This window comes from Cheilinus undulatus, linkage group 7 (assembly GCF_018320785.1).
Source record: "Cheilinus undulatus linkage group 7, ASM1832078v1, whole genome shotgun sequence".
NCBI classification, from domain to species: Eukaryota; Metazoa; Chordata; class Actinopteri; order Labriformes; family Labridae; genus Cheilinus; species Cheilinus undulatus.
In genome coordinates this window covers 45,539,353-45,563,382 of record NC_054871.1, presented here as the reverse complement: position 1 = coordinate 45,563,382, position 24,030 = coordinate 45,539,353, and the positions used below count along the sequence as shown (strand labels likewise).

The 24,030-nt window shown below is 40.7% G+C and overlaps 1 long non-coding RNA gene across 1 annotated transcript in view; it reads left to right on the top strand.

Annotated features, from left to right (window-relative positions):
• LOC121512779 overlaps window positions 1–23,777 on the top strand; it is a 32,705-nt gene extending 8,928 nt beyond the window's left edge. Inside the window, exon 3 of the long non-coding RNA XR_005992138.1 lies at window positions 23,607–23,777. This is a non-coding gene — a long non-coding RNA (uncharacterized LOC121512779). The remainder of the gene's footprint in view (window positions 1–23,606) is intronic.
• Window positions 23,778–24,030: the final 253 nt, after the last annotated feature.

The following is a 24,030-nucleotide window of genomic DNA, read 5'->3' as shown; positions in this document are numbered from 1 at the left end:
TTCTTCTCTGGTGTACAATTTCTTTGCAGTATCAGAGCAAAGCACTGAGATGACAGTAACAGTAGCGGTAGGAAAGAAACATTTGATTTTGCCAAAGAAATAGTCCATGCAAGCTGGTAGTGTTTGAAAATAATACATAAAAGCTTCCGTAAGCATTATTGTTTTATTATGTCTGGTCACAATGTATTAATGAGCAGTTTACAGGTGCAATAAGATCACAATAGCTACAGTTTGATATGGAAAATATATTTTCAGTGACACACTGGAATACTGATCAAACAGGAAAATAAAAGAAGGCCTTCCTCTTGCCATTCTGTTTCAAATAAAAGCCTGTAGCATGCACAGATAGTTAATGGCCCTAGTTAGCAAAGGCATAAACATAATGTGAAAAACAAGGCTGAGACATAGAAAATCTGTTTTTGATTTTGTAATACATTTCCCATTGCATTCCCTTTAGTCACTTTATTCTCTTTCTATGTACTCTCCTTTCCCTGCTTTCATAGTTTGGTTGGTGGATGTTTATTTTGCAACCAAATAGGATTAAAGATTCCATGCTACTTCCAACTGTGAGCCCAAGCTTTTGATGTAGAAGGTTCAGATGAGGGTAATGAAAGTATGCACTTGAAGCTTTCTAACATTCGCTGACACTCTGCATGCTCAGATGTTCTTATTTCTCATACTGGACGGCCAAGAGTGTTGTAATGTGTGGCTGTTGATGATAGTACTCTCATCCACAGAGCAGTGAAGGAACAAAAGAGCCTCTGCAGTAGAAGGTTAATGAGGGTGAGATTGGCATTGATGTTGCATTTTTAAACAAATCCTATGCATATCAGCTTTTCATGAATAAATCAAGAAAACATGTTTCCTCACTTGTGATGTGTTACCTTCCCTGTGATTACTTGGGGATGAGGGGAATACCAACAGTAGTATCAATGTCTGCAGGGACTTGTGTCAGGAATGTTCAAATCCTGATGTGGACCAAGCCTGTTCACTGAAGAGGTGCCTTTCAGCAGGGCACCAAACCCTAACTCCACTCGTGTGTAGCCCCTCACTCAATTAGCCCCACTCTGAAACACTACAGTACACATGTGACACGTTTATGTGTGACGGGGCTTTTCTTCATATTTTGGGCTATGGATGTAGGACAGTTTAAACTTTTTGGCCACTTACAGACCGCAGTGCTTCTAATTCTTATAAAGCAGCTGTGTTGTGGGGAGTGAGGTGATGTGGTTGTGTGCAGGGAGAAAAGAAAAACGGTGTTTAAGCTGGAAGAGTCTAAATTAGAGCTGGCCACAGATGAGTTTAGCACATTTTTTTTCATCAAAGTTTTTAGCAACAGCAAGCTCTTTAAGGGCAGCAGACGAAATGAAGGAGAGCAAGTCAGCATCAGTCTTTTAAAATGATGAGCAGGCCAAGTGACTGTGAGAATCTCCTTTCTTAATTATCCTCTAAGACCGACTTGTGTTTTGGGCCACTAATGAGATGCAAAGCCCTTGTGCTGTAGTCACAGTTGAGCTGCTTCTACTGAGCTACACTGAACATGGTGAAAAAAGACAAAAGATACTCAGTTTCTCTCTTATTCAGTCAAACTCTGTTAACTCTATTACATTTTCATTCATATCATTATAATATTACTATTTCATTAATGTCGCAGGAAATTGAAATCCATTGAAGTTCACTCAGAGTTACATCAAGTAGAGTGGATTTTTATTTCGAAATTTTATGAAAATTCTGCACTGTAAATAAAGAAAAAACATTTTCTTGTTGAAAAGAGGATCTCACCTGTTTAAAAGCTTTGCTACCAAAAATCATCAACAAAAAACTCATTGAAGATGGATTTATGACACAACACATCAAGTATCTGCTGCACTAAGAGACACAACAAGGAAAAAGACATGCATCCATCATCCACCCATCGATCCATCCATCATCCATCCATCATCCATCCATCATCCACCCATCGATCCATCCATCATCCATCCATCATCCATCCATCATCCACCCATCGATCCATCCATCATCCATCCATCAGCCATCCATCCATCCAAACATCCTTGACTCAGTCCGTCCATCCATCTGTCCATGCATCCATCCACCCATCCTTTTTTTTAAATCATATTTTCCTCATTATTTTCGTTCTCTCTCTACCTTCCCTTCTCCAGATTATTCTTCTAGAACTTACAGCTCTCATTTGTTAAAATAGTGGATAAGATAGTCCCCTGTCAGTGGTGTTTTTGATGAATTGAGAACAAATTTACACTTGTGAGTGTGTGTGGGAATTTTATATAAAAAACACTCTGTGCACCATGAGAAAACTCTGCTGCTGTCACAGTCAGGCCACACATCCCCCAAATGCTGTTCAGTAATACAGAATAATTAACACAGTCATACAATTACCACAGGCCTGCATACTCATACGAATGCAGACACAAATATACCTTCCTTTAGGGGGATTCAACTGTTCTTTACACAGCATATCCAACTCTTTAATCACCCTTGCTACCACAGCGCATGCTTCAGCCCTCATGTTTTCTTGTTGGTGTAGTCTGGATCTGTATCCTCTCTCAGCCATCAAAGGAGTCATGCAGGCTTCCTTTGATCAGCTGATGCCCGACATTGTTAGAGCCTGGATGAGTTTTGAACAACCTCCTGGTTAGTAAGCTGTTGTAATACTATAGCCAGAGGTGGTAAGTAACAAAATACAGAGACTTTGCTACTTTACTTAAGTAGATTTTTTAGGTATCTGCACTTCACTCCTATTTTCACAACTTTAGCAGACAGACCAGTCGCAGTTGGCAGTAAAACAGCACACACTAAAGTTTTGACCCTGCTAGTGAGCAAAAGAGACTTCATGTTAAATGGGATCAGCATTTATTGAAGGTTCATGGTATGCTTTAGATTAGTTTGAATATTCCCTTCAAACTGACAGGCAACATGACGCTGTTATGTGAGCGTAACTTGTGACTGACATGACATCATTATTAGAGCTGTAAATATTCAATTTAAGCCGTAAGGATGAGGTGATTTAGAGAGGCGAGGCATTTTAATCTTACTTTCACTTATCTTTGCAGGAGGATGCATGCTTCAGCAGGTCACCCGAACCACATATTACCTCTGAAATGTGTGCAAAAAGAAAAGGTCAGATGAAGACCATAACAGAGGAGTGGAGTGCTGGGAAAGAACTAGAATAAGCTGGATGGATTTTTTTTTCTTTTTAGATAGGATTATTGAAGTATAGCGGGCACAGATGGACTCCCAGCTTAGCATGCTAATGAGTATGTTTCTTAAACCATCCTCCAGATAGTGGAGAGAGTGGCCTAAATCCCAAACAGCAGCCTCTGCACCGCCTGCTATCAGGCTTCCACTTCACAGGCTGCAGAGAAGTCGTGATGAAATGAAGCATCTGTTTCATCTCCTGTTAAATGACTTTCTTTACTTTGCATAGAAAGCGGGAAAGTGCTGCCCTGCTGTGAGTGGGAGATGAGCCGTGAAGGCCAAAGGTCAAACATTCATCCCCAGGACAGGAGTCAGGCCTCCAGTGTGCATTTATACAGTGACACACAAATATCTGTCCAACTCTATCTTCACTTAATTAGGGTAAAATAATTACAAGATCCACAGAAAATATTTGTTTTAAAATCACATGCTTAAAGTACAAGCTTGTGCATGTAATAACCATAATTTTCTAAGCTAATATCCTCAGTTTTAGAGTAGAAAAGTGGGAAGGGATATATATGGTTGTGCTGATGGTTGTGATGTACTTCAAGTTACAACCACAAACATAAAAATATGTTACTGGGATTTCATGTGATAGACGAGCATAAAGTGGTGCATAAGTGTGAAGTGAAAGAAAAATTATACATGACTTTTAAAACTTTTACAAATAAAAATCTGAAAAGTGTGCTAAATTATTCAGCCCCCTGGAGCCACCTTTCGCTGCAATCACAGCTAAAAGTCTTTTGGGATATGTCTCTGCCAACTTTGCACATCGAGAGACTGAAATTTTTGTCCATTCCTCTGCGCCAAATAGCTCTAGCTCAATCAGATTTGATCGAGAACTTCTGTGAACAGCAATTTTCAAGTCTGGCCACAGATTTTCAGTGGGATTTAGGTCTGGACTTTGACTGGGCCATTCTAACACATGAATATGCTTCAGTCTATACTGTTCCATTGTAGCTCTTACTCTGTGTTTAGGGTCGTTGTCCTGCTGGAAGGTGAACCTCTGCCCCAGTCTCAAATCTTATGTCAATTCTAACAGGTTTTCTTCCAAGTTTGCCCTGTATTTGGCTCCATCCTTACCTTGCAAAGCAGATGGATACGCCCGTTTCCTTGTTTTTCACTGGTGAATCCATCTTGCAAAGCTCCCACTTAGAAAGTGACAGGACCAATCAGTGATGAGGGAGGAGTTATGGAGTTATGGAGTTATGGAGGAAGAGCTTAGCGTGAACACCGCTAAAGCGCCAGTTTTATCAGAACTTGACAACTTTTCTTTGTTAAAAGAAGAACAAAGAACAGCAGTGAGTTGTTTTCTTTTCAAAAACGACAAAAGTTGAGTACTTTCATGACTATAGTCACCATGTTTCGTGTGATTCCTTAGTAGCACGCGCAGCTTGATAGCGTTGCTCTGATTGGGTCATAGAGATGTGACAGACAGAACGTTCACCCAATCACACTCCGAGTTTTTTTCAAAGCCTCTGTCTTTTCTTGGACATTTCCCATTGAAGCTTTCCCAGATGGATGTGTGAAACATCTCTTTTGACATGCTCTTTCCATTTTCAGATGATAGATTGGCTTCAAAGCTTGGTATATTTTTATAACCTAACCCTGCTTTAAACTTCTCCACAACTTTATCCCTGACCTGTCCGGTGTGTTCCTTGGTCTTCATGGTGCTGTTTGTTCACTGATGTAGTCTAAGATACGTCTGAGGCCTTCACAGAACCGCTGTATTTGTACTAAGATGAGATTACACACAGGTGGACTCTATCTACTAATTAGGTGACTTCTGAAGGCAATTGGTTGCACTGGATTTTATTCATAGGTATCAGACTCCAGGGGGCTAAATAGTTTAGCACACCACACTTTTCAGATTTTTGTTTGTGAAAAAATGTTGAAAGCCATGTAAAATTTTCCTTCCGCTTCGCAATTATGTGCCACTTTGTGTTTGTCTATCACCCAAAATCCAAATGAAATATATTTACGTTTGTGGTTGTGACATGAGGAAATGTGGAAAAGTTTAAGGAGTATGACTACTTTTGCAAGCCACTGTATGTGCAAAAACAGAAAGGTACCTATGCTGGTCCCGTAAGGTTAAAGATCAACACCTCCATGGGTGCTAGCAGGCCCAGGTGACATGCCATTTATAGCATTTACCTTCAGTAACTTGCAAAACATGGATGGATTTCAGCTGTGGCAGATTAAGAGGGACTTCAAACTAGCCGCTATGCCAGTGTCATAACTTCTGTTTCACTCTGACCGTGCTATTAGCGCCAGTGTTTCTGATTTAGATGCTTGTTGCAGTGAGGCAGGTCTGTGCATACATGGATCAGACCCCCCCTTTAATGCCTAATGAACAGTGACACACAAATGTGACACCCGAACACACATACACACATGCACGCTGGCATATTTAAGGCTTCTATCTGTTGAGAGCAAAGGTTTCACAATACTGGATGATAAACTCAGACCTGAACTTTCCCCTCCTGCTTTTAAGCTCCCCCCTGTCCTGGAGAATCACGAGTCAGTGTTTGCATTTATGTGCTCCAGCTGTGCCTGTCACCAGTGTGAGCCAGGGCTGTGCACTTTGTTAGAATATTATTTGATCAGTATTCCCTTTATATTATATGTTTATGGAGGGACACAAATGTTAAAACTCCTGCAGTAAAAAAACATTATTGTAACAACGGCATGCATATATTGGCAGTAGATATTTACAGACTTGCTGTTTGTTGATGATTAACAGATATAAAAGATGATAGAAACACTGAGACTTAAGATACGGTTTGCTGAGGCAGTGAGAAACAGAGACAGATGGATAAGAGTCTGGAAATTATAACATTTCATCAAGGAGAAATTAGCTGAACAAAGTGAAAATTTCTCTTTATGTGGTTTGATTTTTCCCAGTAATATTAAGAGACATAAGTGTAAAACAGACGCTCATATCTCTTCCTAATGTGAACATCATGCAGCAAAGCTGGCATCTATTCTTTTAACAGCAATTTAATACATTTTAAAGCTTTATTTAACACATACAGATGCAATCAGAATGATTCAAACCCCAATGCAAATCAAGTTTATTGTGAAAATTTACAGACTGCTTTATGTCGTGAACAAATCAAACTAAAGAAATTACAATAGCTCAACACAACTAATGCTTCAAGTGGTTTCCCCAAATTTAACTATAAATCTAACTAACGACTTTACCACTCTCATTATTATTCAACCATTCATGGGGGGCATCTTTAGTGCTTAGCAGAGCATCCTTTAGCTTCTATGACATGCTAGAAATGAGATGCATGGGCAGACACCAGGTTCTGGCGGCGTTCCTGAGGAATCTTAGCCCATTCCTCATATGCAATGGCCTCAAGTTCAGTAATTTTCTTGGGTCAGCATGCTGCAACCTCCTTCTTCAAATCCCACAAGAGATTTTCTTTGGGGTTCAAGTCAGGTGACTGTGATGGCCATTGCAGAATCTTCCAGGACTTCTTCTGCAATCAAGCCTTGGTGGAATTTTAGGTATGCTTTGGATCATTGTCCTGTTGGAAGGTCCAATGACACCCAAGCTTCAGTTTCCTCACAGAGAGCATGACATTTCTTCCTAGATTTCCTGATACTTCTATGAATTCATTTTGCCTTTCACACGCTGCAGGTTTCCAGTACCAGAGGATTCAAAGCAGCCCCAGAGCATCACAAGCCACTGCCATGCCTAACTGTGGGCGTATTGTTCTTTTTAATGTATGTTTCATTTCTCTTCCTCCAGACATACCGCTGATCCATCGTGCCATAAAGTTCCAGTTTTGTTTCATCACTTCACACAGCAGAATCCCAAAACCTCTGTGGCTTATTTACATGATTTTGACAATACTGGAGCAGATTTTTCTTGTGCTTTGGGGTCAGTAGAGGTGTGGAGTTCTGGCTACATTCAGCACTTGCCTCACTGTACTCACTGAAACCTCAGTCTCTGTTGCCACCAAGTTTTGCTGGAGGTCTTTTGCAGCCACTCTGCCTTCTCAGATATCTGGTTGCAGCCACTGATAGCTTCCTTTATCTGCCCCGTCCAGGTAGTGTAACCACTGCTCCTGTTACTCTGAACTTGCCAGCCAACTATGCTTCCAACAGTGTCTGCAGGAACACTCAGTGCTTTTGATATCTTTTTGAATCCTGTTCCTTGTTTGTGAAGGACAATGAGCTCTTCTCTTAACTTTTTGGACCATTCTTTTAACTTTGCTATATTTCTAATGTATTTCAAACATGACACTCAATAAATCCCTCACACTTCAGGTATTTCATGTGTTCCAGCTCAAGTAAGCCTGGTGCAACTAATGAAACCATTGATTAGCTGCATCAGGTGCTCTTGAAACAACACTGGCTTTGCATATTTGCATTTGTGGGGGATTCTGTTTAGGGGCTGAATAATTTTGAGCCGGAGAAGTCATTATAAGTTGCATTTTCTGTTGGATTTGGGGAAACACTAAAGACAGCAGAAAGTCTTTAAATTTTCACAATAAATCTGATTTGCAATGGGGGTTGAATACCTTTGATTGCAACTGTATTCTGCCAGAAAACGATGTACTGCTTCCTCCAGCGGGAGTGAATCTTTGCCCAAGGTGACGGAGTTCAAGGGTCTTGTTCACGAGTGAGGGTAGAATGGACCATGAGTTTGACAGGCGGATTGGTGCAGGATCAGCAGTTTTCCAGGCAAAGCTTTCGATTTACCCTTTTATTCTGGCTTTTATTGGTGAAAAAGGAAATATATGTTTGCAATTAATTTACTGTGTTGCAGCTACAATTCTTGTCTGTCTCTTTTGATCACTGTTTTAAATGGTCCCAACTTGATTTAAAAGATCGGAGAGTTCCACAAATTTCATCACAAGATGAAACCCATCACCATCATTTATTGTGGAAGTGTCTTTATACATCCACCCATCTTCTTCCGCTTATCTGGGGTCAGGTTGCAGTGGCTGCAGGCGAAGCAGGTCAACCCAGACATCCCTCTCCCCTGCAACATTTTCCAGTTCTTCCTGAGGGATTTCAAGGTGCTTCCTGGCCAGATTGGATATATAATCCCTCTAGCAAGTCCTGGGTCTGTCAGGGTCTCCTCCCAGTTGGATGTGCTCAGAAGACCTCCACAGGAAGGGGCCCAGGTGGTAACCTGATCAGATGCCATAACTACCTCAACTGGCTCATTTTGACATGAAGGAGCAGTGACTCTACCTTGAGATCCTTCTGGATGTCCGAGTCCCTCACCCTATCTCTGAGGCTAAGCCAAGCCAACCTCCTGATGAATCTAATTTCGACTGCTTGTGCCCACAATCTCATTCTTTCGGCCACTAGTTCATGCCCATAAAATGTCTTTAAAAGATCATAAAATGTTTGATAAAAATGGCTCGGCATGGGTGTTATAGGTTATAAGTGCGAGGAAAAAAATGGTTGTGAGGCTAAAACAGTCACTCAGTCAAATGGGGCACTCCACTGTCTAAGATCAGGGGCCAAGCTGGCCGTCGTATGTTCTTGTGCCTCCCCGCTGCAGCCCACTGCTCTTCCGATGTGCCACACGTTCCTCACAAGTGGCAACCTCTGGCTCTGAAAAACGAAGCCCATGCGGAAGTGTAAAAAATTGCAATACTGTGAGTGTCCACTTGAGGCTGGCTGCAGGAACACCAGAAGTCCTGTACACAACACATGACAAAAAGACGGTTTTTACACTAGAAATAAACTGGTTTACAGTCTGGTTCAAAAAACCAAACGTGTCTCATTAGCTTATGTCTTCATGTCCTCTCACTGTACGGGGGTAGAATTTTTTAGTACCACAGTCGTTTCGATTATATTGAGGGAAAAACCTCACTGCGCACTGATTGGCACGTCTCATTTGATTGACAGATAGCTCGACGGGCAGATGCTACCTCCAGAAGGCCAGCTTTAGTGATAGCTTAGCTAACAGGAAGTCGAGATCAGTGGGCGGGCTCTTGTCTGCCGTTAGGTGGATTCCAAAGTTTGGTTGAGACAGCAATTTCAACACGGAGGCCGCCACGGATTGGCTTCAGAAGCTGTCTGAGTTAGCCAATTATAATCAGACGGCTGACGCCACACAGACTTTAACCAATTCTTTCTACACTCTATCACTCCTCACAGCCTGTCACCTGCCAAACAGGAAAGAAAGAAAAGCCAGCTAAATTATGTAAGCGAGTCATGCTCAATGTACCAGAGTGTTACTACAATCCAAGGGGATACTCACACAGCTGTGCAGAGCTCCTCACTCTGCTGCTGCGTGTATTCCATGTTGTGACACTGGAGTTTCTCTTCTACAGCTGGCTGGCGTTCGTGGCATCTGCTCTGCTGTGGCTTCGTCACTATTGTCCTGTTAGTGGTGCGTCCCAAACTCTTGCCCCAGTCCTCTCCGTGCCCCAGTCCGTCTGCCCTCCTCTCTGCTGTCCTTTACTTTCTTGTTCTGCACCTGTAGGCCCTCCCTCCATCCACTGATGTGGCGCTTCATTACTGCAGTGGTTCTCAACCTTGGGGTTGAGACCCCCTTGAGGGTCGTGAGACACTGAGAGGGGGGTCTCCAGATGCCTTCAAAAAACTAAGAATATTTTTTCAATTACACTGTTGCCACTTTACACCAGTTTTACAGAATGTTAACCCCTTTTCGTCACTTTTTAACACCAATTTTGTGAATTTTAGCACATTTTTGCCAAATAAAACCCATTTTTGTCCATTTTAAACCCTTTCCATCACCGTTTTCTGCCTGTTTCTGCCACTTCTAAACCAATTCTTGCTACTTTCTGCCTATTGTTGCCTCTGTTGACCTACTATTACCTCTATCAACCACTTTCTGCACCACTTTTTGCCAATTTTAAGCACATTTAACCCATTGTTGCCAGTTTATGTCAAATTTCCATCCCATTGCACTTTATTTCAATGATTTTGTTGCTCTTTAACGCCATTTCAGACTCTTTTTAATCCCATTTTACCACTTAATGCCTGTTCTGCAACTTTTAGATAATTTTTGCCACTTTTAACCCATTTATGTTCTTTAAAAATCCAATTTCACCACCTTTTACTCATCTTTGCCATTATAAACCAATTTTTGGAATTTTCAACCCATTTTAATTATGTTTTTAACAAAAATTATTTCATATAAAACAGCTAAATGTATAAATAAAGATATTTGTTTGTTGATAAGAGTGGGTATTATTCAGGTCTAATATAAAATATGGTTTTCACAGCTTAACTTCACAATGGACCATGGTTTTGCTGACCTCCAGTTTGTCTGGGTCCCAGAAAGTTCCCCCTTTATCCCTCTTTATGGTCGGCCTTGTCTGCACACGACTATTATTCATTGTTCATGGTTGCCCAACCACCTTCAGGTACAGTGGGGGTCCCCAGTCTCTGGCACCTTTATTTTGGGGGTTGCGGGCTGAAAAGGTTGAGAACCACTGCATTACTGCACCTTATTGGTACACTGACCTCTCAGTTTACAAAGCTACAGGTGCAGATAATCTAAAATCAGTCTCAAAAAGGCTGAATGGTTCTAAAAACATGCAATAAAACCAAGACAATTAAAATAAAGATCTGTATGAAAAAACCCAAGTATAAAAGCACATTTCTGCTTTGTGACAATCTCATAATAGATATACCTAATTAGTATTAGGCTAGTGGAAATGTTGAGTGGCTACAAACTTTGCAAAACCACTGGCCACTAGCAAAAAAGTTAAAGTAAAGCCCTGCACACAATGACTGCTGGGCTTAAATGTGACAGCTGTGTTGGTAGAAAATAACAAGGAGTCTTCCACTGCATGCTTTGTTGCTTTGCACGGGTCGAAAGAAAGGGCTCATTATGTTTTAGGAACAAATGTGGGATAACATAACAAAGCATGATCCAGAAGTTACATCCTCCTGCAGAGAAGGATGTATGTGTGTATGTATTCACAAAACATCCATTTTTACTTATAAAGAAAAATAAAAAAAGGTTGGAAAAATATTCAACACCAGGGACCCATTTCTGCTTGAAACGCTTCAACATCATTTCAGTACATAAAAGTAAAAGTCTAAGCATCTTCTATGGTAAGCTGAAGAAAAATAACAGACTGCAGAGAGAAAAATCACCTGAAGCTTAACAGATAACACAAATAAAACAGATGGCAGTGGAAAGAAGACTTTCTCTAAGATGTGCTCTGGTAGTCTGATTCTTGTACAAACATCACTCTTTCAGACATATGCCAGTCAAAAAAAAAGAACCCAAATCCATTAGCTGTATTTCAGAAATCTTGGGACAGATTGAACAAGTTTCCTGCTCAGGATGGCAGAAGAAAATTTAAAAAAGGATAAAAAATACACTTAGAGGAGTGTTAAAAGCAGAGGAACAGTATGATAATTACTAACTTCTCTCCTTAGTTGACTCTGACAGTGCACCGAGTACACAGGAATCTTCTGATCATTATACTGCCTAATAACTGCTGCTAGAGAACAGCAGTGTTGTTGTGGACCCTGAAGGAGAGACGTTGGTGCAGCATCATCAAAAAATTTAACAAGGTAGCTGCCTTCTTTACAGCTTCTGCAGCTGTCTGCAACATAATGACAACTAAAGGAGATAAAACACTCCCTTGAGGGGAAACCGTGAATCTGACTATAGTTTCAGAAAAACGCCACTCACTCAAAACTCTGTCAGTTTAAAGTGCAAAAATAAGCCAGCATGAAATATTAGTTTCAGAACACAGAGGAGGGCTCTGACTCTGGTAGAAGCCGGTGTAAATATGTGACAGGATCCTCTTTGAGGTGGAAAAATGACTGCATGCTTGAATAGTCCCAAAACAGCTTTATAGTCGTAGGGACACGACTGCTCTGTGTTGAAGTGTTATGCATGAAGATTTTGTGTCATTTTGGGGCAGTGAAATTAAGAGATAACTGAAAGCATGCCTGGATGTTTCCTGTCTCCATTTAGACGAGACAGACCACCAATCACTGCTCCTCATAACGGCCAACAGTTTAAAAAAAAAAAAAAAGAAAACAACAAAATCTAAAAGAGATTTCTCCCTAAACCAGGAGACTAATGAAGATCTGAACATCAGAACCTAAAAGATGTCCTGTTGTGCATCTGAACCTGTACTGACCGCATCAGTATGGTAAGAGCTTAAATTGACTTACCAATCTGCATTCACACACTGATGGTGCGGAGGCTACTATGTCAGTCTTAGGTATTTAAATTAATACACATTCACACTTGGACCCCATCCAGCCCACCCCGGACCGGTTGCTAGTCAATTGCAGGGCTAACATATAGAGACAGACAACCAGGCATGTTCAAATTCATACCCACCACCAATTTAGAGTGATAAATCAACCTGATGAGCATGTTTTTTGGTGGTGGGAGGAAGCCAGAGTACCTGGAGAGAAACCATGCATGCACGGGGAGAACATGCAAACTCTGCACAGAAAGGCCCTGAGCGAGAAGTGAACCAGGGGCCTTCTTGCTGTGAGACAACAACGCAAACCCCGCGTCGCCGTGCAGCCCTTATAAAATCATAATTTAGATGATAATATTATTATAAGATCCCACCAGAAAATGTTATTATATTATATTCCAACCTTACTTTGATGCCACTGAAATGATGATGATATATCTAATGTGGAAACAGGACATTTAAAAGTGTATTAAGCACTCAAGGACCTGGTTTCCTTTTGATATTTCAACATCAATTTATTTATTTCTTGAAGAGAAGGAAAAAAGTACACATTGGATTGTGGGTAATTCCTGCAAGTGGTAATTCCTCCTCTACCTCCTCCATCTCCTCCTGTATCTCCTCCTCCATCTCCTCCTCTACCTCCTCCTGTATCTCCTCCTCCATCTCCTCCTCTACCTCCTCCATCTCCTCCAGCCTCTCTTGCTCTACCTCTTCCTGTATCTCCTTCTGGATTTCTATTATCTGTCACCTGACAAAAATATATTGATGGATGACATATGAACAATGGGACAATTTGGGATGCAACAATCATTGATTTTGATGGTATAGTCTGAAGAAAAAACTCAGTTTCTCAATTATTATATGTAATTTATTCACAAACAATATGGAATGTATAAAATCAAATTTGTAGTCCAAGGTTTTATTTTGTTTTTCCCAAACTTTCATTGTTAGTTTTTTAAACAGTTGCTGCCTTTCAAAACACAAATAATACATGAAAAAAATCAAAAAGTGTGTCTCTTTGGCTTTAAATATATGGATTTTTAAAATATCTGTGTTGTTGAGGCTCTACAGTAATAATAATAGTAATAATAATAATAATAATAATAATAATAATTATAATAATAATATTTTATTTGTCAGCTCTTTCAATAGAACTCAAGACACTTTACAAGAATAAAACAATTACATAATATGAAAATATAAATTGCGATACATAAGTTTATCATAAAGTTAAATAATAGAATATTTAAAAAAATACAAGTAATACTATTACTACTACTACTACTACTAATAATAATGATAATAATAGGAGGGGAGAGAGCCTGAGTTTCTGATGGATGAGGGGAAGGAGTTTGTGGTGTAATGTGTTCCTCTGAGTAACTTACACTTTGACTTCTAAAGAAGTCTCTTACATCCAGTTTTCTTTTTTTCAACATCTTGCCACCTGGCTGCGCCTAATTACCAAACACACACACGCACACACGCACACAGACAGACACACATTTAATGTTAATGTAAATGAAACCTCTGATATTAAAATCCGTCTAGCTGACGTGACCCAGGCAGAACAAATGCCCAACATGTTAACAACTCACAGTGTCAGATGAACGTGGACTCATGGCCAACTGGCTAAACACCGGTGTGCTCATGTGTTATAGTCCAGGCGCTGTTTACAACCAGATGGAGTGACAGCGGGGACGGCCAATCACACGTTAGCAAGAAACGGCAGAGCCAATCGATGAGCTTGTGGGCCAGTGGGCGGTCTAAAGGGAAACAGGCTTCAGCTTGAGCAGCCGTTTTCCGCTTGGTCCTAGTGCTCAACCTGTCTCCATTTAATATAGCGTAACATTGTTTTTGGATGGTAAAAAACTGCAGGGGACCAAAACTGCCTTTTTAAAAAGTGCAGGGGACATGTCCCCCCTGTTCCCCCCTCCAAATTACGCCCTAGAAGTGGAGGATCTATATGTGCATCCTTGGAAATTCTCTGTTTGAAAAATTTTGAGTGTCCTCAACATCGGAACAGTCCTCAATGAAGTAGTATCCCTATGGCCCTATGGCGGTTTGAGGATCCTTCCTTGGCTTTGAGATTCAGCTTGTATCATCTGCATAGGCAGAGCTTCAGAGCTACTAAAGACAGCAGCAGAACAATGCAGCCTTCATCACTCCCAGTGCCTTTAACTGCACTATTTTTTGTAAGTTTCCTGTGTTTCACACAATAATTACTGCATTGTTGTCATTGCCCTGGATAGGACAAAATTAAATGTCATAAAAAAGGACCATAAAATGGTTCATGCATGCAATGTCTATCTGAAAACAGCTCTGGTGCAAATCAGGACCACATCTGGTCCAGTGGTCAGACAAATTCAGACCAGATCCATCATATGACTCCACACCAGATCAGGCCAATTGTGCAAAAAGACACTGGGGTGCATCTGTTTTCCCATCTTGGACCAAAATTTGGAGTACATCCGAACCATGTCAGGTCCAGTCACATTTTGCTATCTGGGGAAAAACCGAAGACCATTTAATGGATGTTGATGCAAGGCAGGTGTGGCGGGGGAGCAACATGGCACAAATTACAATGGCACTAAACTGACCCTTCACCAAGCTCCTCTCTAAAACAGCCACTGTCCAATCCTATGTTTGCAACCATAACTAACTGCACAAGAGTATTAATGTTCCACTATGCTTATCCCCACTGGATCCTGTCCCTAATCCAAGATAGTAGAAACCAGGCCCGACAGGACGGCCTGCCTGTTTAAAACAATTATACATGTTTGGACGGTAAAAATGACTCTCAAAAGTCATTACTTCATTTATCTAGATGTAGGTTAAACAATCATGATCAGCTGTTTCTTATGTGCAAACAGTCAGTTGCAACATACACACTGTTTAGCTTGAGCCATGACCGAAGATGTTGCCATGACTGGTCATCTTTCGTCTGGGACAGCCCAAAATCACACAGTGTGTACCAGGATTTAGAGAAAGGATGAAGAGTTCAGACATCTGAGGGATCTCAAAGTGGAGCCGCTGCTCCGTCACATTGAAAGGAGCCTGGTTGAGGTGGCTTGGGCGTCTGATTGGAATGCCTCCTGGTTACTCCCTTTGGAGGTCTTCCGGGCATGTCCAACAAGGAGGAGACCCCAGGGCAGACTCTGGAGGGATTACATAACCTATCTGGCCAGGGAGCGCCTTGGAATCCCTCCGGAGGAACTGGAAAACATTGGTGGGAAGAGGGACTGATTATTTTGGCAGTTTGTGGAAGAAGAAACATTCCCGCAGTGGTCTGAAAAAAGAAGGCCTTTTTAAATCAAATGAGAGTTCATTAGGAAAAAATAATTAATAAAGTACTTCATTTGAAGGCAGGATCTCTGAGAAGCAGCAGGCTGACATGGCTCATTTGTCATGTAATTAACCGAAAATTACAGCTCACATTTAAAATATCATGGTGCAAAATTCTCAGATATATGAAAGTAACATTGCATGCAGCTGTTTGATTTTAGTATCTGTTTTTATCAGCTCCTTAGGTGAAACTCACACACAGACAGTGCACACAAACACACACACAGGAGAGGGAGACTGCAACAGAGAAATAGGAAAGAGGATTAAGATAGGAGCTGTGTTGTATGTTCATCCCCTGAGGAATTCATTCTGACGGGTTTTCTCTGTGGAGAAGCAGCCAACACTTAGAGCTAGGAGCTTCAATTGGAACCTATCTGAACCGAAAGATCCTCATACACTATTGTACCTGCAGAAAATGACATGGGAATTGCATCAGAAGGAAATGGAAATGTTGCATATCCTATGGCCACATGCACACCCACCCACACGCCGCAGTGATATCACATAATTCACTTACTTTTATAATCTATGAAAGGTCTAGGGCTGAGGCTTTGAAACTATCAAACACATGTATGTCAGAGTGAGGTTCAAGGATGCTCAGGGAGGTTTTCAGGGACCAGATCTTACCTGTGCCTCAGGTACTTAAAGGTGTTTTACTGGGGTTAGCTCTTGTTTCTCCTGTTATATGTGTGCATCTGTTTAAACTCTTTAAATAAAGAGTCATAAAATATATCATAACTCCCACAAATGTGTCAGTTTATTTCCATCTCTCACTACCAGCTGACTCCGATTCCTCTCAGTAGGTTGTTCAGATGGAGTGAAGCGTTGATGCAGCCCTGCTTCTGCTGCAGGTACAGTCTCACAGACTCACCTGTCAGTGGAGTTGTTTGGTGGCTACACTTCCACCTCTCAGAAATGCTGTCACCTCAATCCAAGAAGAAGAGAGACAGAGAGAGGTGCTTCAAAAATACAACCGTCTGCTTCTGGTCAAAAGTGTGCAAATATAAGGCAGAAACCTGCCGACAGCCAATGAGCCTCTTGATTGCTTTACTGACATAATACCCAGCCAAAACAGACCCCTAACTTCATCTGAGTATTTGGTTTGATTTTCAGACTACTATTTGATAGAGAAGGCAGGCAGAACACACCATGAGTTTGATTTTTTCCTGTCTTTTCCTCACACTAAGGCTGGCCTTAAACCAGAGGACTTTGCTAAAACTCTTAGAAGACTCTAAAAAGACTGACATCTGAAACCCTCTCACATCTAAAGACAAATTGTCGGCAAGCCGTTGAGTTTTTGTTCTCAGACTAAGATTTTGCAAAGAGTGTGTGCCACTAACTACAAGACTAAAATATGATTCGTTCTTGAGATTATTTCCCTTCATGCATCTGGTGGAAATTCACAACAATTTTTGAGCAGAGAACAAGATGTAGAAGGAGACGGAGATCACATTTGAGTTAGTAAGATTTATTTTTGGCCTTTATTAGATAGGACAGTGAATAGAGTCGGAAACAGGGAAGAGAACAGGGAGAGACATGCAGGAAGTAGTGTCACGGACCGGATTCGAACCCGGGTCGCCTGCGTACATGGTGCGTGCCTTAACCACTCGACTACCGGTGCGCCATAACCTGATGTTTTAAATCATTTAGGTCTAATAGAAATGAAAGAAAAGTTAAACACTAAAGCAACTTTGCATGTTGCTGTAACAACCGAGGAACTATCCCAGAAACCCGCAATTTCCACATACGACGACTGCACCGCAACCGAAGTGCTGCGGGTTTCCTCCGGCGGAAGGTGAGCGACCTCACCCACTGGGAACGAGTCTAGAGTGCTAGGTCGCGGCGTGCAGCCCTGACAGAGATCACGGGAGAACTGTGAGTTGGCGCAGGAATAGTATGTCAACAGTGGATTTTACCTTTTGGGGTTAATCTATCATCCATTCCAGTATAAGTCAATGATATTGTTTCTTCCTCCACTGGGTGAGTACATTAGGAAGTTAAAATGTTAATGTTTGCTTCAAGGATCTGTGGTTTTATGTAAAATTCTTTGGCTAAATGTTCTCAAAAGTGAACTTTTCTTCATCAATGGCGCTGTTGTAGCTCTGTGACTCACTGACCTCTCAGTGACCCTTTGCTCTGGCTGCAGGATGAGACGTAATGTTGATTTAATGATGATTTGCGATCGGGTGTCAGTGCATTGTGTTGTCTTTTGAAAGAACCAGATATTCTATGCTTCTGACTTCCTGTTTTGGAGCGTTCTGATCAACAGGAATTGACGCGGTTGAAAATAAACCTGCAGAGTATGTTGAATGCGGTGCTCCAGGCACGTGCTGCTGTGATACAGATGTGAGGATCCCATCTGTGCCGATCTACTCAAACACTCCAGCACAAGACAGCTGTCAGTCTGTGAGCCAATATGGACAGATACTCAGTACAACAGTGTTCTCACAACTCCATCAACACCAGAGAGAGCTTCAAATGCTTGATAAACAGTGAATATTTATGAGTGTGTGTGAAAGGGTCTGCTCTATGTCTCTCCTAATGACTTACTCATCGGGATAAGAGGATTGGGTGGCACTTTATTCTAGTGGGGCCTCATTTTAAAGTAATAAGTGGTAATTATCTAATAATTTCTCAAGAATAAGGTGGTCATTACCTAGCAATAATGTATTTATTATTAATTTTTAATTAAGTAATTCCTCTTAATATTGTGGCAATTTCTTAGAAATAAAATGATGATTTTTTTATACGTTATTTCATGATTTCCAGGTAATTTTGTAGTTTTACAGGGAGAATATTATGCAAAAATAACTTTTCAGGTTTTTCTAAAAAACTATGTGCCCCTGGCCTGTCCACAATCCCCTTTTTCCAGCAACAGACTTCACAGGCATGTTTTGGGGTCCTCTTGGACCAGTATAAACTTGTCTTATGTGACCTTTAAAGCGAGTCCTTCCTGAATAGTTTTCAATTAATTTTTTGGGTAAGGGGATGAGGGCAAAATTACTGGATAACTGCTACTATATTAAAAGGAATTACTTGGTAATTAATACTTCAGTAATGTTGCTGTATTTCTGAGTTATTACTTGTTAAAATACATACTTATTACTAGTTCAATGGTTCCCAGACTTCCTCTGCCAGGCCCCCCTTCCCCATATTTAAACTGATGACAAACACACTGTCATTTTGCAATTTTTTCAAACAAATTCCATTTCTAGAACTTACCCCAACATAAAACTGAAAAATGTAGAAATAACAACTAACCATTTTAAACTGAGTTGTAAAGATCAGACTCTTTGAATATGAGCCATTCCCTGAAGATAAAAAACTAAGTGAACATCTGTTAAGATTTTGTAATCATTTCAGGGACTAATGTCTGCTTGTTTTGTGCTGCAGATCTTCTCCAGTCTTGGTTGCAGCTGTTTAACTGCCACTCAGTTCATCTTCAGTGTCCAGTTTTCATCTGTATTTTATCTTAATGGAGGCAACAGCAGAAAATTGGATTTATCTGAGCGAGACTGAGACATTGCCATGTAATCTGGTTAAAGTTTATCAAAAGTTAAAATTTAAGAGGTGCAGATGGCTGAGCAGTTAGTCTCTGCCCCATGTACGTCCTTGTTCAAGCCTGGCCACTTCCTGTTCATCCCTGTTCCACCGTCCTTCCTTATCATCCTGTACCCTAAACTAACCCTCAGTAATGAATATTCAGAGGATTTATTTATCCAGTTATTTTTTATTTTGGTTCTCCAGGGAGTTACTGTCAAACCTGCGCTGAAGATGAGTGAGATGTGCTTTGATAGTGTTCTTCCATTTTCTAGTGTCCAGCTGTTGTGCTTCATCACAAGCATTATCTAAACGTATTAATTTATTTTTAGAAACCTGATTTGCCCACACTAAGATCTCTGTTTTGAAGGCCTTGACTTTGTCTTGTTCAAAAATAGTGATCCCTTAATCGCATAGACAAATTTAGAGTCTCTAACTCAGGAGTGTCAAACTCAAGGCTCCCGGTCCATATCCGGCCCATGGTGCAGTTAAATCTGGTCCGCAAGATCTTGTTATATTTTTATCATAACTGCTATGAAGTCTACAGATTTCCTCCAGTATGGAAATGTAAACTTAACCATGATGATTTCAAATATTCTTGTTAAGTCATAAAAATGAGATAAAGTACAGCGCAGTGTTCATTTTGGCAGCTGTTTTTAATTTTAGTCTTTGATATGAAATGCATTTTAGTTTCAGTCACACTTTAGTCATTTCTATTCTTTTTAGTTTTAGTTGAGTTTTAGTCGACGAAAACTAAAAAAAATATTTCTAGTTTAAGCCCATAGAAGTCCTCATGTTTTAGTCTTTAATTTTAGTCCAAGCATTTATTTTCTTGCCTAAATCTGGTACCAAATCATGGTAGTGTGTTCTCTGCACCCTGTCAAACCTGGGTCCCTGCTTTCTACAGCTGAGGGACAAAAGAGATACAGATGCATTGTTGTATTGTAGTGTTAGTCTAGTTTTTGTCATGGAAAAAAAGGCTGTCAACAAATAGTTTTAGTCATAGTTTTAGTTGACGAATTTAACACTGGTAAAACGTGCAGATAATAAGAGAAAAACTTGGGAATGTGGGAAAAGAAATTAATTTGTGTATTAATTAATACAATTTTTTTCAAATTTGCTTCTAACAATTATGACTTCAACTCATAATTTTGACTTTTCATCTCACGTTTTGACCTTTTCACAATTTTTGATTTAAAGTCATATTTTGACCTTTTTTTAACTCATTATTTTTATTCTGTCTCATATTTTGACCTTTCCAACTTCTAACTTTGGAGTTGGAAAGGTCAGATTTTTGGACCTTTCTTTAAAATTCTAACTCATATCTTGCCTTTTTCTTTGCTTATTTATTTACCTCCGCCAAGGAGGTTATGTGATTGAGTGGGTTTGTTAGTTTGTTAGCAACATAACTCAAAAAGTTACAGATGGATTTTGATGGAATTTTCAGGAAATGTCAGAAATGGCATAAGGAAGAACTGATTACATTTTGGGAGTGATCCGGATCACTGTCTGGATCCAGGAATTTTTTAAATGATTCTGTACTATTGGGAAACAGGGCTAATGGCGGAGGTCTGTGCTGTTACCACTTTAGACCAGGAGATGGTGGACATGAGTAACTTCAATCCCAGCAGCAGTTTTTGGTTGTGTTGCCATTCAAAGTGTTGGAATTTATAGAGTTTGAAAGACGCACGCCCGGTTGAGGAGCATAACAGAGAGAAAGACAGCGAATCACAATGCTGGGAGGAATAGAGGAATATTCACCCTCTGCGGTGACTTCCAGTTGTCCGGTAAGACCATGGGTGCATCTGTTGGCACCCGTAGCAAAGCCAATGCTTTGCCTCACTGTGTTTCTGAGTAATCGCTGAATGCTGTGGTGGCGGACACATGGGGACAGATCCAGGAATTTTTTAAAGGATTCTTCACTATTGGGAGATAGGGCTGATGGTGGAGGCCTGCACTCTCTGAGTGCTTTTCTAGTTTATTATTTGTAAAAATGACAGTTTATGGGGAAATGTTGACCCTGTTAGGCTCTCAGGTTAGACTTTAATCCAGAATCCGGCCCTTGGTGTGACTGAGTTTGACATGCCTGCTATAACTGCTCAGAAACATGGAGTGCTAGATCAGTTGATCTAGTTTAGTAGAGGACTTGAAGAGATCAAATCCTGGTCCTGATGCGGTGTGGTACATGTAACCCCCCACTCTCTCTTCCCATATTTCTGTTTTTTGTAACTTCCCTTTCAAATAAAAGCAAAAAGCCCAAACACCCCAAATAATCTTAAAAACAAAAAAGTCTATAACATCATGAAGGAGCCACTCACTGTCACTAACGTGGCCTGAAAGAGCAGCCTTGTTCTGCTGAGATTTCTGTTCCAAGGTCAGAGATAAGTACCAGTCGTACATTCTTTGTGCTCTGTTTGATAAGCTCACTGCTTTGATGATACAACGTTTCAGGACGCACTGGTACCTTATCCTTGGTTGCCAGGGCTTCTACATTAAAAAATACCTTCTGCAGTTGTACAGAGACCTTGCTCTCTTTATTTCTGTTCCTTCATTGCATAAACAGTTAACTTAATAGGTTTGATAACTCTGCAAGCTTAGTGAAACTGCTGTCACATCTGTGGCAACCTTTTATCCCACAATGTCTCCTGTTTTTGCTTCCTAGACTGTCCAATCATTCTCAAGTCTGCAGAGGAAGAGAAAAGAAACCAGAAAACACAAACATAAAAGTTCAGCTGGCAAAATAACCAGTGCTTATTTGTAAGTGTACTAGGCTGCATTTGACATGCCCCAAAGTTGGTTCAGTATTTTCGCATCAATCATGTTAAATCTTTTTCAGTTTGACTGAAACCTAACTGACAGCTGTGAAACCTCCCCTGGACCATAACACAAACAAAAGAGGTGGTCTCGGTCTAGACCACAGTGAACCCCGGTCCAGTTCATACCCCGTGTGAAAGCATTATTGTGAAAGGTTCGGAGCTCTGTATCAAAGGCAGGAAATGACAGCAGAACAAGAAAAACTGAAATCTAAAACCAAAACAAAATGAGACACAGAAGCACACGGTGAGAAGTGGAGACCAGATATCTTACTGACGTTAGGTCTGATGATGTTGTAAGGGGCCAACTGGAAAATAAAAAAAAATAAAATAAAATACAAAAACTTTCCAACTGCTTTCTGTGAGGATGACAGAGAGAGGACAGAAGACGACTGGAGACGAGTGCCTCCTGAAGATAAAGAAACTGTGGCAGCAGTAGTTAAAGATATGCAATGATCCAGTAGAGCTTTCCATGAATCACACGACTCACCTTCTCTCCCAAGTCAGCATTGCCATGGCTAGTGGGATTGCATACTTCTTTCCTGTCTACGAAAATAACGTTTTTGCCTTATGATAACACTTATTAGGGGAACCAGGCTAGCTGTATATACAGCTCTGATGATCAGTTACTCTGATGACAGCTCAACAGTCACAGTATCAGTAAGTAGTACTTTCATCCCCATAGTTCCCCATCTGGCCCCCAGAAGTCTATTAAATTCAGAAAATTTGAGAGGGCAAAATATGGCATGCTATCATTTATTTATTTATTTATTTTTGTGAAGTTTAAAGAAAATCTTCAACTTCTACTTATCAGACAAAAAGCACACTAGTATTTCTGTTATTTTGGCTTTGAAAACACATACTTATTCTTATCTTGATCCAAGTTGCAGTTTTGGAAATGATTTTCCATATGAAGCTCTTTGAGAGTGCAATTTCCCTCCTCTGAGAATCTTCACAGATCTGTTTCCTGCATGTGTGGCCAATCACAACACAGCATATTAGCATCAAACTCAGTGGCCGTGCCTGAAGCCACTCACTCATTCCCCAATCCCTATCCACTCCATAGTGAGCAGCATATAGTGGACTATATAGTGGACTCAACTGCAAAACACAAAAAAGATTTTGGACACTACTCCGGCTGCAGGAAATGATGTCATCACTGTCTCACAGTTAAGATGTTAAGCAACAATGGCTTGTAGATTTCGATGATTACAGCTGAGGATCAAAATTAACAGTAGAATTTTGCTGAAAACTGACAGTAAATGTGATGTATTTCCCCCAAAAATAAATATACTAATAGATAAAAAAGCTTGTGTCTTTAGTGGCAAAATAATGCAATCACCACCTGCTCTTAAGCTCTGCTCTGTGCCTTCACCAGCGCCAGATTATTCCCGCCCTCACAGTGGTATCGGCCAACTCCTAGTGCTAGCTTCCTACTTTGAGTCATTTACTGAGTTATCTACAACGTGTGTTTACCTGAGCCTAATCCTGCCTTCTCCTCTGTCTTTTCCAGTGCCTCCAGAAGCCGTCAGTGCTAGCCCAATCTCTGCCACGCTGCCTCACTCCCTCCCTGGATTCACTCACCAGCCTCTTCCCTCTTCGCCTCATGTCTGGAGCCCTCACGCCCTTGGATTCCCCTCGCACCCTTAACCCCAAATTCTCCCCTCCTTCCACTGCCTGTGTCCCCTCAATAAATCCTTTTAACTGCTTCTACTGTGTCCAGTTCTGCAATTTGGGTTCAACATTAAAATTACAATTCACGGATCATTACAGTAACTTTTTTTGTATAAAGATGATGGTCTGTCTTGTAATCCTCAGAGTTACTTCGTTTTAAATCCTTAACATTTTCTTACAGATTTGGTTAAAACCAACAAACAAGTATTAAAAAAGTTTTTAAATGTGGTCCTGTGCTCCTCTCAGTCGTCCATCATGTTTGA